We start from the raw sequence: 19763 nt of genomic DNA, 5'->3' as shown, positions 1-19763 counted from the left end.
TTAGGCACTTAAACCCAGATTATTCAAGGTACTGATTTCAATGGGAGTTATGTGCCAAATCTGACCTTTTGGAGCCTAAATCTCATTGAATGGCTAGTAAGTGCCCAAGTCACTTTTGAAAATGAGATCCAGGCATCTAAATCATTTTAGGCACCTTTGAAAATTGCATCCTCAACCTCTTTTAAAAAACATTTTATTATTCTGTTTGTTCACAATAATATCCTAGGGCAGTGAGTACTGAAGTTTAAATATTATATATTTTGTGAAGAAGAATTTTCTTTAATTTCAGTGAATGATCCTTGTTCTTTTACTATGTGATTAATCTATCTATCTATCCAGGCACTTATATAGTTTCATCCCTGTAGTATCTTGGTGCCTCAGATAGGGGAAGCAGGAATGCCTAATGAGTCTTCCCTGTAGATATTTATCATAGTGGAACCCTTCCCTCTCTCCACCACCACTTACTGTTCTCCTTTCATGTCTACAACAACACCATTTTAATTCTTGCAAAACAAACTTGATTCTTAGTAGGCACTTGAACATTTTCCTTTGAAGCAAAGCACTTCTTCTGCCTGTAAACGAGTGGAATTTCAAATACCTCATGGTCCGTTACAATAGGGATTAGTATGAATTCCACTCGGTCTTTCCGGCTGATCATGTTGAAACTTCATGTGAGGAAATTTTCTCTCCATTTCCCACACTTAGGCAGAATTTGAAATGGAAGTCTGATTTCTTCCTGGCCTGCTCTGCACATGCTGTTCTTAATACATTCTGTTGTTATTTCTAGGCCAATTGTTGTAATTATGTTTTCATTGGCCTTCTTCATTATATTTCATCTCCAGATGGTCCACAATTTGGCTAGTTGGCTTGCCTGCTAATAAAAAAATAAAAAAATAAAAAAAAATATTACACCATTTCCCCCTGCCCCCAAAATCAAATCTCCATAGGTTTCTTATTTTTCAACGGCTAGACATTAAGAATCTACATCTTAGGATACTTGATATCTCAGCCATTTCATTATGTGGCAGGACCCTCTGAGGGATCTTATTTTTAATTTCAGATTTAACAATTTGTTGGCAGTGCTGTGATACATTGACTTGGAATGCTACATCAAAGCTTTTCCTTTTTTAATGATTTGATTTTTGACTTTGCCCTCCCCTAGCAAATTTAGCTTTAGACACAATTTAAAGTCATGCTCATGAACTCTCCACCACATGCAAACTCTAAGCATGACATGAAGGCTGCTTTGTAGTACAGGGACAGCAAACTATTGTGTAAGAATTAGAAAACTGACTGTTAGACACACTGAAGTAAGTAGATTTTCAGATGTTGGTATCCCAAAAAGCATCACTGTCATCCACTTGAAAGCAGATTTCCATCAATCAACAAATGTGTCCTTCCTAGGTTTTGTACATTTTTCTCATCATTGGAAGGAATAGAAGTGTCAAACCCACAAGATTTGCTTCAGCAGCTACTTCAGTATTTCAACTATTAAAAAAAATGAATCTGATATTTCACATATTAATAACTGCTTAATTTCTAGTTTAAAAATGACTATGGTGATTTCTATTAATGTAGCGGTTAAAGTCCAGGATCTTTATCAAACTCCGGTTTGATTACTTATTGTGCGTTCTGATTCCTGGAATTTTCCTTTCAGTTTCAACTGGATAGTACTAGGTTGTATTTAGTGAAAATTATTATAACATACCAATGATATTCACCTTGACTTCTTACTCTGAATTGTTGAATAGTTTTGCTGCCTACTGTTAAGATAGCTGACAAACTAAATCCCAGAAATGGCTTCATTTCAATAGTGGGTGAGGTAATATTCCCATTCCTTGTGGTTGAGTGAACTTATTACCATATGGCAAAAAAGCCCAAATGCAAGGCGAAAACTTTCCTGTGGTATAATGATCTTATGCCAATGATACTCAAAAGTAAGCAAGATAAAGCAAATCGTATATATATATATATATATATATATATATATATATATATATATATATATATATATATATATATATATATATATATATATATACACACACACACACACAATATAATGATTTCAGGGGATTTCTGAGCATGCAGAAGCTATCAGTGAACTGTGTGTCTGTGTGCGTGAGCACGTGTGTGTATTTACAACCTCCTGCTTCTTTTCACGGGGTTCAAAAAGCTTGCAGAACATTTTCTGTACATTCACGTAGTAATAGAATGCCACACATCCTTCACAATTGGGTATCCTCAGCTAGAGGCACCTTTCAGTGGGATTTTTTGACCACATCTACTGAATGTAGGTAAAACATTTTCCTTCTGAAGGGATGGTATGCTGCATATTCATTCAAACATCCTATTTTTTAGTGGACTTCTGTAGATCTTTATCCTTTGCACACATTTTGGTAGAAAAAGGAGTACAGATCCAATTCTAGTGTGTAAAACATTTTAGGAGGAAGGGCACAATAATTATTAAATGTAGTTATTGGTGAAATTTTACAGAAAAATGCAGATGTGCTTTCATATGCAAAACTTCACGCATAACCGTGCACCTGCACCTAATGAATGTACAATTATCATGACTGTGTGCAGAATCATGGTAATTGCATAAATACGTTTATAAATCCAAATGGTCATTTGAATGTATTACTATTCTGTGGCTTCATAAATACAAACATTATGACTATTACTGGGGATTGAACCAAAATCACCAGTTACTACCATTTCAGCTAAAGTCATCACTCCATTAGCTAAGACTAAGTAGCAGGTTCTTAAACTCAGTCACTAATGTGGACCAGTCACTAATGGGAGACACAATCACATACATGCAGCCAGTGTATTACATACGCACTTTGATCATGACTTCATGTGCAACTGTGGTAATTGCATATGCAAAGTAGTTGAATAGCTATAATTACACTGCTCTACAGCCAAAATGCTTCTGAAATAAATGTAGTCCAACTTTACTAATTCTGGGTCACTGAGAACAAAAATGATGCTTAAAATTGTTGATTGGCTCTAGTTTTCAAGATATGCTATTGGGTCAGTATGTACGACCCTTGACTTGGGAATGGCGGAGGATAAGTGAGTTATAAAGGGAAGGGATCTCAATTTAAACCAGAAATGACTAAAATACATCTTTGACTGGATCTATGAATAAATCTATGCCTGGGTTTGGACAGTACTTGCTTTTGAGGCAAAATAATGAATGATGCAATCTGAAGCTGGTATTGCGTCATACATGATATGAATTGCATCGTGTTATTCCTAGAAGTCATGGATGATGCAATCATAACAAAGCTTACATCACTCTGCTGAACAAATTGCCCTAGATTAGCTCTAGAAATCATACAGTGTCGTGCTCTCTTATTTGTCAGTGTTTGATTTTGCAAAGGGACACATTTCTTTTTAGCCAAAGTGAGCAGAGATGCCTCGTACTTGTGTGAACAGTGCAGATAACTTCTGCTATGTTTGTGGTGAAGTGACTTTTGCATCACAAAAGCGCAGTATAACCACTATGGTTAAGAAAGCCTATCACCTTTCTTTTGGCTGCAAAATTGGAGTTCAGGACAAGAGGTGGGCCCCACACATATGCTGCAACACTTGTGCAACAAATCTTCGCCAGTAGTTGAACAGGAAAAGGAAATCTATGCCTTTTGCAGTGCCAATGATTTGGAGAGAGCCAACAGATCATACCAGCAATTGTTACTTCTGCATGGTGCCTCCAGTTGGGAAAGGTGTGCCAAAGAAGAAAAAGTGGACTGTGCATTATCCAAACATTCCATCAGCTATACGTCCAGTACCCCACAGAGAAGGCCTGCCGGTTCCTGATGCACCAGAATCATTCTCACTTGAGTCAGACAAGGAAGAGGATGAAACTTCTGGTCCTGAACCATCAGTGTCACAGGACTCACATTTTCTCCCATCCTCCTCCTCTGAACCACACCTCATAACACAAGGTGAACTGAATGACCTTGGCAGGGATTTGGAACCACCCAAGAGTAAGGCAGAGCTGTTGGGCTCCAGACTACAGCAGTGGAATCTCCTGGCAGGCTATCAGGGCAAATGGAGCCCATCAATGCTTGCAGACTATTGCTGGACAGTGACAAGAGATGCTCCATTTAATGAATACAAGAGACAAGCCAAGAAGCGCCGAGTAGACACTGAATAGGACTAAACTATGTACATAATAGTTTTTTGCCTTTTGTTTCATAATAAATTTTATTTATATAACCCTTTTGCTGATTTTTAAAGTGTTCCATAAACAGGACAGGTGAAATATTATCATGTAAAGCAACCATAAACACAAAGAAAAGACCTATGTTTACAATTTATGATTAAAACTCTACTATCTACACAATATACACAGACATAAAATGTAAAAACTTAAATATCTTAGAAACAGTAGCCAATCAGTTGTTTTAATTGTCATATTTGAATTCAGCACATCAAAATACATAATAAATATCACATTTTATCTCTGAAGCAGACGACTTCTCAAAAATTGTAGACCAGTGTTATTTGTAAATTATGTAATAACATAAATGTTCATAGTATTTTACAAACCAAAGGTGCAGACTCCATCATGAAGATTTTGCACTCGTGTATAATTTTGTATTCACAATTGCCTTTTTTCTGACAGTTGCCCCTTTTATGCAATGGTGAGTCAAGGTCTGACTTCTCGGGGTGCCTTGTCACTGCACATACAGTATGAGTTTAATCTAAAGCCCACTGACATCAATAAAAAGATGACCATTGATTTCACTGGGCTTTTGCTTAGTCCCTGTGTCTGTGTATGTATCTCATAGGTATCTGTAGACACTGATAGGTACTTGATATTTCCCTGACAATGTTTCTCCAGTGTTTATTCTTAGAATTAAGTGGTAATTGCTACACATCAAACAGAAGACACACATCTACAGTCTGACCTGTCTGAACACTAAATATTACTTTTTCATCAAAAGTACAGTATCATTAAAATTCTGTTGATCTGAAGAGTGAACAGAAGATAGCTGTAGAGAAGGTAGCTAAGAAATTATAACTAATGGGAAAATGCAGCAGATTCAAATCAAAGCTTAAACATGATGAAACAGGTTTTATGAAAAATAGCTGTATTTAATCACTACAATTGGCTAATGAATCACAGCATCACATGGGCTTGGGAAAACCATACAGAAAGACTAGCTTTTGCTACCTGCATCTGCAGTGAGCAATGACAATGTTACCTTCAAATACTACATTATGGAATGGCTGAGGGGAAAAAAAAATCCATTCAAGGTGATATATTAAAGCACGACCTTCTCTGTTAGGGCAAGCAATGGAACCATTAACATGACAGATTAATGTTCAAGCTAACATATTTTTCTCACTTACTCTGCTCTTCTTCTATCTATGCATAAACAGCAGACATAAATCTATTGTTTCACAGTTCTTTGGCTGGGAAAAGTGAATTGAACTTATTACCAGAGTGAATTGACAAGTTCCTGGAGGGAAGATATTACTATTGTGATAGGGCAAGGCCAGATGGCTACAGTAAAGTACTGAGGAACAGGTATGTTAGCCCCAGGCTAAACAAATCCCTAGCACCATGGTAACCAAATGGCAGTTGCTCCAGGTTAATCAAGGATCCTGGGGCCAATTAAGAGCTTTCTAGAAGGCAGTGGAGATAGCTACATTGATTAGAACATCTGCAGCCAATCAAGGCAGGCTAATCAGAGCACCTGGGTTTACATGCATCTGAGGAAGTGGGTATTCACCCACGAAAGCTCATGCTCCAAAACGTCTGTTAGTCTATAAGGTGCCACAGGATTCTTTGCTGCTTTTACAGATCCAGACTAACACGGCTACCCTCTGATACTTGGGTTTAAAAAGGAGCTCACTTCAGTCAGGGGGGGAGGAGCCAGACGAGAGGAAGTGTGTGTGAGGAGCTGGCAGCAAGAGGCACAAAGAGCTAGACTGAGAGGGTGTGCTACTGGAGGATTGAGGAATTATCAGACAATCAAGCATTATCAGACAGCAGGAGGAAGGTCCTGTGGTGAAGATAAAGAAGGTGTTTGGAGGAGGCCATGGGGAAGTAGCCCAGGGAATTGTAGCTGTCATGCAGCTGTTACAGGAGGCACTATAGAAAGCTGCAATCCACAGGTCCCTGGGCTGGAACCCGGAGTAGAGGGCAGGCTCGGGTTCCCCCCAAACTGTGCAACTCCTGATCAGACACAGGAGGAGTTGACCGAGATTGTGGGATCCACCAGAGGGGAAGATCATTGAGGTGAGCAAATCCGCCAATAAGTGCAGGACCCACCAAGGTAAAGGAGGAACTTTGTCACAACTGGTGTTAGCTGTGGGATTTTTGGTGTGCACAGCACGGCAGAAGAAGGAGGATGATTTAAAAAAAAAAAAGAAAAAGGGTTAATTTTTTTTTGTCACCAAAATGGATGACGTACTGCAGGCACTGATACAAGCCACGGTGGCCCAGCAGGAGGCTACCCGTATCCAGGCAGCCGCCCAGCAAGAAGCAGTGCAGCTGCAGCAAGAGACTAATCGCCTGCTGATGGACCAAGCTGCTCAAGACCAAGCTATGTTGCAAGAATTGATAAACCAGGTAAAGACTCTTAGGCCAGGTCCAGACTAGAGCTTTAAATCGATTTTAAGAGCTTTAAATCGATTTTAAGCTGTAACCGTCCACACTACAGAGTGCATAAAATCGATTTTAAGGGTCCCTAAAATCGATTTTGGAACTCCATCAAAACGAGAGGAGTAACCCCAAAATCGATTTTTTAAAATCGATTTTATGATAGTGTGGACGGCCATCGAAGTTAATGGCCTCCGGGACGTATCCCACAGTGCTCTAGTGGCCGCTCTACACAGGTAAAGGTACTCTTCTGCTGGCCAGGTAAACAGGAAAAGCCCCGGGAACTTTGAAATTCCATTTCCTGCTTGCACAGCGTGGAGCTCTCAGCAGCAGAGAGAACAATGCAGTCTCCTGAAAATAGGAAAAGAGCTCCAGCATGGAGCACACAGGAGTTACAGGATCTGATAGCTGTATGGGGAGAAGAGTCGGTGCTTTCAGAACTGCGCTCGAGCAGAAGAAATGAGAAAACCTTTGAAAAAATTTCTAATGCCATGCGGGAGAGGGGACATACCAGGGACTCGTTACAGTGCCGAGTGAAAGTGAAAGAGCTCCGACAGGCGTATCAGAAGACCAAAGCAGCAAAGGGCAGGTCAGGCTCTGCCCCCAAAACATGCCGGTTCTACGACGAGCTTAACGCAATATTGGGGAACAGCGCAACGACGAACCCCCCCTTGTCTGTTGATTCAGAGGTGGGCGTCGTGATTCCTGCAACTACGGAAGATTTATTTGATGGCGATGATCAGGATGATGAGGACCAAGAGGAGGAGGCTCCAGCAGAGAGCACAGAGCATTTTATCCCCCCAAACAGCCAGGATCTTTTCCTCACCCTTACTGAGGTTCCCTGCCAGCCATCTCAAGGCAGTACTCCAGAAAATGAAGCTGAGGGACCGTCCTCTGGTGAGTGTAATTTTTTTTACCTTTCCTAAAACACTGACCCATGAGGTGGTTTTTAGAAAAGTCTCCATCCTGCTTGTTGGGGGAACGCGAGAGCAAACCGGGGAAGGAGAGTAGCTTCGCCGCGGTTTGCTCTCCCGTTCCCCGAACCACCCAGCAAACCGCAGGCAAGGAGACCTGCTTGTTCGGGGAACGCGAGAGCAAACCAGGGAAGGAGACCAGCCTCGCCGCGGTTTGCTCTCCCGTTCCCCGAACCACCCAGCAAACCGCAGGCAAGGAGACCTGCTTGTTCGGGGAACGCGAGAGCAAAGCAGGGAAGGACAGTAGCTTGATTACCAGTACAATCTACTACAGGGATTACTAGCCATTATTAACTTCCCATTTTCTCCGGACAAGGTCTGTGTGCTTCCCTGACCTGCGTCTGAGCAGAACTCTCTGTCCTCAGCCACAAGCAATAAGTATTAAAGGAATCCTAAGGTGACCTTGTGGTAAAGTAAAATGTTCAAGGTTCGGTAACAGGCACAGGTCAGTGAGGAGAAAGACTGTATGAATGGTTGTGTGAAATGTGTCTCATGATTCTTTTATCACTCTTTCCAAACCCCACCCCCCCACACACAGCTGCACATTTCTCCAGCCTCCCTCTCGCTTCTCATCCACGTGGGGGGGGGTATCATAAGAAGACTGAGGAAAAGGAGGACGCGTGAGGACATGTTCACCGAAATTATGGCAGTGACCCGTACAGAGAGAGCTCAGCAGGGAGACTGGAAGCAATTGGTCGCAAAGTACAGGGAGGCTGCCAGTCAACGCGAAGACAGGAGGGACGCCAAAAATGATGTCAGGTGGCAGGAAGATCAGCGCTGGCGAGCAGCAACTCTGGACCTTCTTCGTGATCAGACTGACATCCTCCGTGATATGCTGCAAGAGCTCCGTGGTTTCAGAATGCCCCTACAGCCCGTGTATAACCTCCCTCAGTACTCACCCTGTCCCACACCTTCCAGAACCAGGCGTGTAAGAACGCGTGGGGGAAGGCTCTCTACACCAGCCCCCTCCACTGCTGCGGACACTCCAACCAGAAGGCTTTCATTAGATTGAAAAGCCCTTTGTGTCCTGTTTTTTCCCTCCTCTAATGATCCAAACTTCTCCCATGGCACCTTTGCCTATTTTTACTCTCAGGTCATGCTATTAAGGAAGTGTGACTGTAGTTTGGTAATGAACTGAAGCAAGCAGCTTTGGAAAGCTGCACGGAAGCTAGTTATCAGCATCAGGATTTGACAATTGGGGATATGGGTAATAAAGGGAAAACAAAGAAAGCAGCCATACCATACCCTGGTCCATGAGAATTCTTGTTCTGTCTACTCTGATGCACTTTCTTCTTTCAAACCTCCCTCCCCCTTCCTCCAAACCTCCCTCGCTCCGTCCCCCATAGAACGCTGAGTTATGAAATTTCAAGCACAGTATTGTAACAACAAGCATGATGCTTGATTGATGAAAGGATCTGATTTTAAATAAAGAACACAATTCTTGTAACACATAGTTGTAACTTTATTTTCAATAAAAAAGCAGTTAAGGAAGGTTGCAGGTCCTGTGCCTAGCAGCAGACGGAAGCAGCTAATGGTGGAGGTAGGTAATAATTGGGAAATACAGAATTATATGTTTTCCAATGGACAGCTCTCGCAAGTAACCTAAGCAAGCAATTGAGGAATGCTGCAGGCAAAGTATCTTGCAGCAGCAACACCGCATAGCCGGGGAGGGCAGCAATCAATTGAAAGGAAAATCAGCATTCAAACTGTACCCTGGCCCATGAGGAAGCTACTTTTCAGTGCTTCTCTGATGCGCACAGCATCCTGGTGAGATCTTCTAATTGCCCTGGTGTCCGGCTGCGCATAATCAGCGGCCAGGTGGTTTACCTCAGTCTCCCACCCCGCTATAAAGGCCTCCCCCTTGCTCTCACAGAGATTGTGGAGCACACAGCAAGCAGCAATGACAAAGGGGATATTGGTTTGGCTAAGATCTGAGCGAGTGAGAAGCGTTCGCCATCTCGCCTTAAGCCTGCCAAATGCACATTCTACCACCATTCTGCACTTGCTCAGCCTGTAATTAAACAACTCCTGAGCACTGTCAAGGCTGCCTGTGTATGGCTTCATTAGCCAGGGCATCAAGGGGTAGGCTGGGTCCCCAAGGATAACTATAGGCATTTGGACATCTCCAACTGTTATTCTCTGATCAGGGAAGTAGGTCCCTTGCTGCAGCCGTTTAAACAGTGTAGTGCTCCTGAAGACACGTGCGTCGTGAACCCTTCCTGGCCATCCCACGTGGATGTTGGTGAAACGTCCCTTGTGATCCACCAGGGCTTGCAGAACCATCGAAAAGTACCCCTTGCGGTTAATGTACTGGGCACCCTGGTGTTCCGGTGCCAAAATAGGGATGTGGGTTCCATCTATGGCCCCCCCACAGTTAGGGAATCCCATTGCAGCAAAGCCATCCACAATGGCCTGCACGTTTCCCAGAGTCACAACCTTTCGAAGCAGCAGCTTAATGATTGCTTTGGATACTTCCAGCACAGCAGCCCCCACAGTAGATTTGCCCACTCCAAATTGATTCCCGACTGACCGGTAGCTGTCTGGCGTTGCAAGCTTCCATATGGCTATTGCCACTCGCTTTTCCACTGTGAGGGCTGGTCTCATCCTGGTATTATGCCGCTTCAGGACAGGAGAAAGTGAGTCACAAAGTTCAAAGAAAGTGCTCTTACGCATGCGAAAGTTCCGCAGCCACTGCGAATCGTCCCACACCTGCAGGACTATGCGGTCCCACCAGTCAGTGCTTGTTTCCCGTGCCCAAAAGTGGCGCGGAACGGGTAGAACCTCACCCATAACCGTCAGGAGCTCCAACGTGCAGGGGCCCGGGGTGTCAGAAAACTCGTTCTCCAGTTCGTCATCGCTGTCGTCCCCGCATTCAAGCATTCTCTCTTGCATTTCTGCATCATGGGTCAGCAGTGATAGAACGAGAATGTGTGAATTATTTACAGCATTCGCGATCAAGGACAAGAGCAGACCTGGATCCATGCTTGCTGCAAAATGGCGTTTCCCTCACTGCAGCCAGTAAAAACAGCGCGAACTGACTGTGTGCCGTTTACAGGAAGGGGGGGGGGCTGTACCCAGAACCACCCAGGACGGGGACTTTGATCCCATCATGCACTGGGCTAGTAACCCATAATTCCAAAGGGCAGGGACCCGTGCAGGAACTGTGGGATAGGTACCCAGAGTGCAACGCTCAGGGAAAACATGGACGCCAGGGAACATGGACGCTCAACATCGATGTAAGTAGCCCTAGTGTGGACGCGCAAAATCGATTTTATAAAGCCTGCTTTATAAAATCGATTTTAATAACATCGATTTTACCCTGTAGTGTGGACGTGGGCTTACAGAGCTGAACCGTGGCCATGATGGGACGCAGCTCATATGGGCTAGCCATTGGCTGCAGAAAATGACACGGGAGGATGATGTAGAGGCATACCTTCTGGCCTTTGAGAGGACAGACCTACTGGAGGCCTGGCCTCGAGATCAGTGATCTGGCATCCTTGCCCCATTCCTGTGTGGGGAGGCCCAGAAGGCCTACCATGATCTGCCTGAAGAGGCTGAAGCAGACTACTCCCAGCTGAAGGCAGAGATCCTGGCCAGATCTGGAGTAACGACCACAGTGCAGGCCCAGCGGTTTCATGAGTGGAGGTACCAGGAAGACAAAACCCCGCGGTCCCCATTGTATGACCTCATCCATCTCGCACGAAAGTGGTTGCAAACAGAGTCCCAGAGTTCGGAAGATATACTAGAGGTTCTGGTCATCGACCGGTACATGAGGGCACTGCCACCAGATCTCCGCAAATGGGTAGGCCAGAATGATCCATCCACCTATGACAAGATGATCATGCTGGTAGAAAGACGCATGACAGCCAGGGAATTGACCCAACTACCCATGGAAAGCCCCTTTCGTAGCAAACACCCAACCCCAGCCCTGGAAGGTGGGACAGCCATCCCCCTGGGGAGTCCTAGATGGAGGAAGGGGGGGGCTGAAAACCAGCAGAGACTCCAGAAGGAAGGGATTGGCCTGAATGGAGGGAACCCTGGGACTAAACCCCCTAGCCCACATGATAGGAGAATAATTAGAAACAATTATAGATGTTATGCATGTGGGGAGTGGGGACACATAGCAGCACAGTGTCCCAGCACCGAGGAGCCTATGCAATGCAACTTGGGGGATTGGGAGGTCCCATACACCCTTATCCACCTTGTGAGCGTCACATTAGCCCCGCATAACTACACCAGGCCGGTGAAGATAAATGGAGGGGAGACTACAGCACTTGTGGAATCGGGGAGTGCTATCACCCTTATATCGGGTACGCTGGTAAAAAGTAGCCAGCTGCTGCAAGCCAAACGCATAGCAGTGATGCGTGTACATGGGGTCATGAGCCATTACTCCACCATCCCAGTGGAGACAGAGGTTCAGGGGAACCCCATTAAGGTGACAGTAGACGTAGTTCCTAAACTCCCATATCTTGTAGTTATTGAGAGGGACTATCCAGGGTTTGATATGTTACTCCCCCCGGAGAGGCTGGAGGGAGGTGGAGACCCTGTTGGCAGTGACTCATCATTGGGAGAATGTCAACCCCCAATGTTTTCTGAGTTTTCTCAGGATCTATTCTCAGCCCCCCAAAAGGCTCGGAAGACAAAAAAGAAAGGAAGGCTGCGAAGGCTTTGGGAACCCGGATCCTGACCCAGGGCCAGAAGACCACACTAGTAGGCAGATGGACACGAGCAGCCATCAAAGAAACTACCAAGACAGAAGGTGAGCTGGAGGCTGGCCCCAGCCATGATGGCGACGAGCCATTGGAAGAAGCAGAAGCCAGCCACTGGGAGTTCAGGCAGGTTGGTCCTGGGAGAGAAACTTTCGGACGGGACCAGGCAGAGGACCCTAGATATTATAACGTCAGGAAAGAGGTGGCTGACATAGATGGGATACCAGTGGAGGGGAAGGTCTGGGGTCCAGGACCCTACTTTATAGTGAAGAAAGATCTGTACCGTGTGGTGCAAATGCAGGAGCAGGAGATACATCAACTTCTGGTGCCACAAAAACATCAAAAAGCCATATTGAGCCTCGCCCACAGTCACTTGTTTGGAGAACGCTTAGGGGTAGAGAAAACCCAGGCCAGGATCCTGCGGAGGTTCTTCTGGCCAGGAGTACATGAAGATGTCAGGCAATACTGTCAACTACATAGCCCTCACCCACACTTATGGGCCTCTTTGATAACTCTTCCAATAATAGAGGTACCATTTGAACATATAGCCATGGATCTGATTGGGCCCCTAGAGAAGACAGCTTGGGGCCACCAACATGTGCTGGTTGTATTAGACTATGCAACTTGATACCCGGAAGCTGTCCCCCTACGCAACACAGCTTCCAAGACAATAGCTAAGGAGCTAGTACAGCTCTTTTCCTGGGTTGGGCTACCCAAGGAGATACTGACTGATCAAGGGACACCTTTCGTATCCAAGTTGATGAAAGATCTCTGTTCATTGCTCCATGTACAAGCTCTATGGACCTCTGTATACCACCCACAAACAGACGGTCTTGTAGAAAGTTTCAATAGGACCCTCAAGGCCATGATCAGGAAAGTGGTGAGCGGGGATGGGAAAGACTGGGATACCCTATTGCCGTACCTCATGTTCGCCATCCGGGGAGTTCCACAAGCCTCCACAGGTTTCTCTCCATTCAAACTACTATATGGACACCACCTCTAAGGCATATTGGATATAGACAGAGAAGCCTGGGAAGAGGATCCAAATCCCGGAAAGAATATAGTCGAGCATGTATTACAGATGAGGGATCGGATAGCCTGAGTTACACCCATTGTACGGGAACACTTGGAGAAAGCACAGGAGATCCAACAGACCCATTATAACCACCAACCAACCAGGGGATTGAGTAATGGTCCTGGTGCCCACAGCAGAAAGCAAGCTGTTGGCCCAGTGGCAGGGACCCTATGAAGTGACTGAAGACATGGGAGAGGTAAACTATAAGATGCGGCAGCCAGGCCGCAGGAAACCGGAGCAAGTTTACCACATCAATCTTCTAAAACCTTGGCATGATAGAGAGGCATGCTTAGTCACCCAGGAGACCCTTCCCCAGAAGGATAACTTACACGAGCAAGTGAGGATATCACCTGACTTGACGCCAATCCAAAAACTCGAGGCAACCGACATGATTAATAGCAACCGAGATGTGTTCTCTACAAAACCGGGGCGGACAACTGAGACCTATCACCATATCTGCATGATCCCCGGAGCCAAGGTACCACTGAGACCCTATTGAATCCCAGCAGCCAAAAGAGAAGAAATCAAGGCCAAAGTAAAGAAAATGTTAGAATTAGGCATTATTGAAGAATCCTACAGTCAGTGGTGCAGTCCAATCATTCTAGTGCCCAAACCTGATGGTACCACAAGATTCTGTAATGATTTTCGCCAACTGAATGAAGTATCCCAATTTGATGCATACCCCATACCACGCATCGACGAACTGGTTGACTGACTGGGTAGTGCCCGATTCTTGACTACACTGGATCTGACAAAAAGGTATTGACAGATTCCCCTGACCAAAGAAGCTAAAGAAAAGACAGCATTCTCCACCCCAGACGGGCTATTCCAGTACACTGTCCTCCCTTTTGGGTTACATGGGGCCCCAGCCACATTCCAGTGCCTCATGGATAAGCTGCTGCTCCCCCATGCTAGTTATGCAGCTGCATACCTAGATGATGTCATCATCCATACGTCAGACTGGGGAACCCACCTGGAGAAAGTTGAGGCAGTACTACGCACCTTAAGGTGGGATGGCCTCACTGCTAATCCTGCTAAAATGTGCCATAGGACTAGCAGAGGCTAGGTACCTGGGATATATTGTAGGAAGGGGTATAGTGAAGCCCCAAACTAATAAGCTAAAAGCGATTCAAAACTGGCCCCAGCCGACCCGAAAGAAGCAGGCCCGTGTATTCCTACGCGTGGTAGGCTGCTACCGATGTTTTATTCCCCACTTCGCCAGTAGGGCAAGTCCTCTAATGGACTTGGTGAAGGCCCAAAGTCCAGACACGGTGAAGTGGACCGACGCAGCAGAGGGGGCATTTTTAGACCTTCAGACAGCCCTCTGTAATGACCCCATACTCATAGCTCTGGATTTTACCAAGGAATTTATTTTACAGACAGATGCTTCTCAGGTGGGGTTGGGGGCGGTTCTGTCACAAATGATTGGAGAAGAAGAACACTTGATTCTCTACCTAAGCAGAAAGCTGCTCCCAAGAGAACAGAAGTATGCAGTAGTCGAGAGAGAATGCCTTGCTGTCAAATGGGCCATGGAGACACTGCATTATTACATCTTAGGCCAACGATGTACTCTTGTGACAGACCATGCACCCCTCCAGTGGATGCAGAGAAATAAGGAAAAGAATGCAAGGGTTACCAGATGGTTCTTATCACTACAACCATTCCAGTTCCGCATATGGCACAGGGCTGGATGCCACCACGACAACGCTGATGGTCTTTCACAGGCACACTGCCTGGCATCCCAAGTTGCCCAACCCTATGGTGTTGAGCAGAGGGGGTGGGATATGTGATGGAGCAAGGCCAGATGGCTACAGTAAAGTACTGAGGAACAGGTATGTTAGCCCCAGGCTAAACAAATCCCTAGCACCATGGTAACCAAATGGCAGTTGCTCCAGGTTAATCAAGGAACCTGGGGCCAATTAAGAGCTTTCTAGAAGGCAGTGGAGATAGCTACATTGATTAGAACACCTGCAGCCAATCAAGGCAGGCTAATCAGGGCACCTGGGTTTAAAAAGGACCTCACTTCAGACAGGTGGGGAGGAGCCAGAGGAGAGGAAGTGCCTGTAAGGAGCTGGCAGCAAGAGGCACAAGGAGCTGAGATTGAGAGGGTGTGCTGCTGGAGGATTGAGGAATTATCAGACAATCAAGCATTATCAGACAGCAGGAGGAAGGTCCTGTGGTGAAGATAAAGAAGGTGTTTGGAGGAGGCAATGGGGAAGTAGCCCAGGGAGTTGTAGCTGTCATGCAGCTGTTACAGGAGGCACTATAGACAGCTGCAATCCACAGGGCCCTGGGCTGGAACTCAGAGTAGAGGGTGGGCCCAGGATGCCCCCAAACTTTGCAACTCCTGATCAGACACAGGAGGAGTTGACCCAGACTGTGGGTTCCACCAGAGGGGAAGATCACTGAGGTGAGCAAATCCGCCAATAAGCGCAGGACCACCCAAGGTAAAGGAAGAACTTTGTCACACTATTTAAGATGGAGGAGTCCAGTGACAATGAAATAACACTTTTTTGTCTCACCACTTCCCATCTGCGAACCCCATAAGTATTTTCTAACTTCTAAATTGAATTACTTGATAAACATGTTCAGAAAAATCCCACCATCACAATCCATCAAAACTTCAAGTGGAGTTTTAAATAAGTAAGAAAAGCTGTAAATTTTTCCCATTATACCAGGAAATCTCCCGTTATTATTTATTGCTCTTACTTATTGTTTGAAGTAGAGATAGTGCCTGAAGGCTCGGGAACCATTGTGCTAAGGAACTATACATACACATAGTAAAGACAGTCCTTGTCCTAAAGAGCATGTACTTTAAACGGACAAGATAGACAGAGAATGAGTGAAGGGAAGTATTGTTATCCTCATTGTACAAGAGGAAAGCTGAAGCAAAAAGAGATGAAGTAATTTGCCTAGGAGGACATGTACAGTAGAGCCAAGGATAGAAAATGCTGAAATTTTATTGAAAAACTGTAAAAAATCAATTGAAAATTGCCTAAAATAAAAAACCAAACAAAACCTGACTGAAAATTACCATTTTTTTTAGATTTCTGATGAAAAACGCAAAACATTTTCTAAGAAAGCAGGCACTTATGGTGAAGTTTTTCATTTACTCAAAAATGGAATTTTCCAGCAAAAAATGCTTCAGTGGAAAATTTTCAACCAACTCAACTCAGAAATCAAATGCAGCTCTCCTTATTGGCACTTCAGTTCTTTAACCACAAAACTATCTTACTTTCCAATGGAAATATTGGGAGCCCATTACTTGGGATTGCAGGATTTTTTTGAATTTAGGGCGAGAAGTTGCTATTTTCTTGTAAAATCCAAAATAAGGAGAAATCTTCTCTCTCTTCAGGAATAACATTAAATATAATAAATATTATAGACTCTGTGATGCACGTGAGAATTCAGGAATTTTCCAAAGTGAAACAGAACATCTGTTGATCAAGTCCAGTGTCCACTTTGAGCAGTAATCTATTCATACTGATGGTGAACAGCCTCCTTACTGTAATGTACCTTGGATCTTTGCTGATTTAAATTAGCCAAGAATGCATGTAAGAGTCAGTAACATGTGACTTTAATGGAATACTGTAGTGAATGGAACATTTGAAAGTTAACCTACCTTGGGAAAGCAACAAAGAGTCCTGTGGCACCTTACAGACTAACAGAAGTTTTGGAGCATGAGCTTTCATGGATGAATTGTACCTTGGGAGTAAGTCCTATCTAAGTGGTTCAGCCTCTCTTGGGCATTTTCAATGTTCCTTCACCTTGATCATCTAAAATATGTTGATGATTTCCATCATTCTTCCCCCTCCCCCCATAACTGAGTATTAAAATAAAGACACCTGCTATTAGCATACCATAATGTGAAAATTATGATAGGAATGAACACTATTTATTTTACTGGGAACATTGTAGTATGTTCCACTACCATTTAAAAATAATTGCAGATAGCAGTAATGATCAGATGGTAAAAGATCTAGAGGGAAGATTTCCATACCATAAGGTAAACCAGAAGGACACATTGTCAAAGCAGGTCAATTTTTATGCCTTTACAGTTTCAACAGTGTCCCCTTTAAATGACTTATCATCTCCTGTCAATTGGTTGTAAGGTGACATGAAAGCCTGCAAAGGGATTGCTCAATCAATGAGTGTCTGTCTGTGCTCTTTAACTGGGTGCACAGATGTGTACTGGAGGGAAATATTTTAAAGGCAGCATTTATTAACTTGAAGAGTGATTAGTTATGTTAATGGCCCCATCGCTTGCCATGTGACAGAGGATTATACTTTAATAAATCAAGGCAAATGTGGTCTATTCTTTAAAAAAAGAAGCAGCAAGGTATTTGGTGCCCATTCTTCACTACTACTTACTAAAAGGACAGTCAGAACAGGTCGGCCATAACTGGATGGTTTTCTGGGGCAAGACTCTGCCAATGTTATGACCAACTAAACTAGAATGTTATTTGTACAAGTTTAGGTTAGATACATTTAGCCTGCTGGGTTTTAAAAGCAATATGCTTTATAAACAAAACTGTATGATGAGTAAAAACCTCTTAACATTTTACTGCCATGGGGATTCTTGTTGTTCATATACTGAAGGGGAAGGTTGGGAAAAAGAGTGTGTGTGTGTGTGTATGTGTGTGTGTGCGAGAAGGAAAGAGAGAGAGAGTTTTTGATTGTTTTCTGACAGATGCAAGTAGTGCAAACTGCAGCTAATGGCTCATCTCCATTAGAGGGCTGCAAACATTTTTACCAGAGATTTGGTTGATCAAATTTATGTAGCCAGAGAGTGCTGAGCCTTGGAAATAATGTTCAGAAGAACAAAGCTCAACATAAATACTGATTCAGGCTTTTCACAGTAAAACAGATATGGAAAGCCTTATACTGTACCTCTAATTCAGAAAGTTATGGGAGTGTATCATATGGATGGATATTAGCAGCATGGCCAGGTTAAGCACTGCAACTGATAATCATGTATTTGAGAACGTCTGCTAAATCTGGCTTGTAGTCTGATAGGACCTTATTTATGAGAACATGGATAACTGTGCTTGAACAAGCATATTTCTATATAGTTATGGGTATTGATGACAGAGGGGCTTGTACACCAGCCACAGCCATTTTAAAATTTGGGATTTAGGTGCACAGCCAAACAAAGTACTCTTTTCTTGCAGATGGGGAAAGGTAAAATCAAAAAATGTCCCCAAGTTTCTAAGGCCTGCTGTGTGTCTCTCTAAAGTGTTCCCCACTAGCCAAATCTTCTTGCAAGCTTTCCAAAGCCATTTTGCAGACCCAAGAGTATTAGATAAACATGCAAAGATTTGGGTTGCTTATCTGAACCAAATCTGAATGTACACACCTCTGTAACCCCAACCTTTCACACCGAACATCTTCAAAACTTAGAACAAAACCCAAATTCCATTAACCATTCACTAATGTTTATCAGATTGTACCTGGATCTATAATAATTCTGATGTTAAAATCAGAAATAACCTGAGCTAAAACCTCTGCACTTTGTGAGTGTTTAAAAACTGATCCATATCTGTAACTGAACTTGTCAGCTAGACTCTTTCTTTGTAATGAGCCAAACTAAAATCCCAGGTGTGAAAACCCTCAGACTTTGGAATGTTTGAAATTCTGATCTGGCTCTTCATTTTGTAGTATGGGTCTCTTTCTGAACTGCAGCTAATTTAGGGCTGTGTTATAGCTTCGGCAGGGGCAGAGCTTAGTTGTGCTGCCCTATGAATAGACAAAGCACCGGACTGTGATTCAGAGAGTCACCTCCTCCTGCTTCTGCCTAGTCCTATACGTGATGCAGGTTACTTCTCTTGGAGCTCCAGTACATTTATGTTGGGCAGCATGTGGGAAGAAAGGCCAAATCAAGGCTCCTCCTATTCTTGCCCCTTCCTACTCTCATTCTGACCACAAGAGAGCCTGGGGTATAATAGTCCCATGAAGGATGCTCACTCCATCATGCTGGATCCTGCTAGGTACATGGCCCTCTTGTTTCCCTGTGTGGGAGTGTAGGGCAAATGGCAATGTTGCCTTTAGATCTTTGACATATAGCATTCCAATGATAAGTGTAAGGTGGGATGTGTTTGGTTTTGGAAGAAATGAGTGGGCTGGTGCTTTTTGTCTCTATCTACTGCTCTCTCTTTCAGAGCTGAGCTAGGTCTATTAATGTTTAATTATTAAGCAAATTTAATTACCATCTGCTGTATCATTTTTAAATGACTATTTTGGAAATATCTGATGCGAAGGAATTATGTCTGCAAAGCAGCCAAGCTTTGAATTTTATCCCAGTTTCATCTGCAGCATTTTCTACTCTCACATATAATAATTATACATTCTTGCTACTAATCAGGCCTATAACCCTTCCCCAGTAC

This window comes from Gopherus evgoodei, chromosome 4, assembly GCF_007399415.2.
Source record: "Gopherus evgoodei ecotype Sinaloan lineage chromosome 4, rGopEvg1_v1.p, whole genome shotgun sequence".
Lineage (NCBI taxonomy): Eukaryota > Metazoa > Chordata > Testudines > Testudinidae > Gopherus > Gopherus evgoodei.
Note: the sequence above shows the minus strand (reverse complement) of the source record.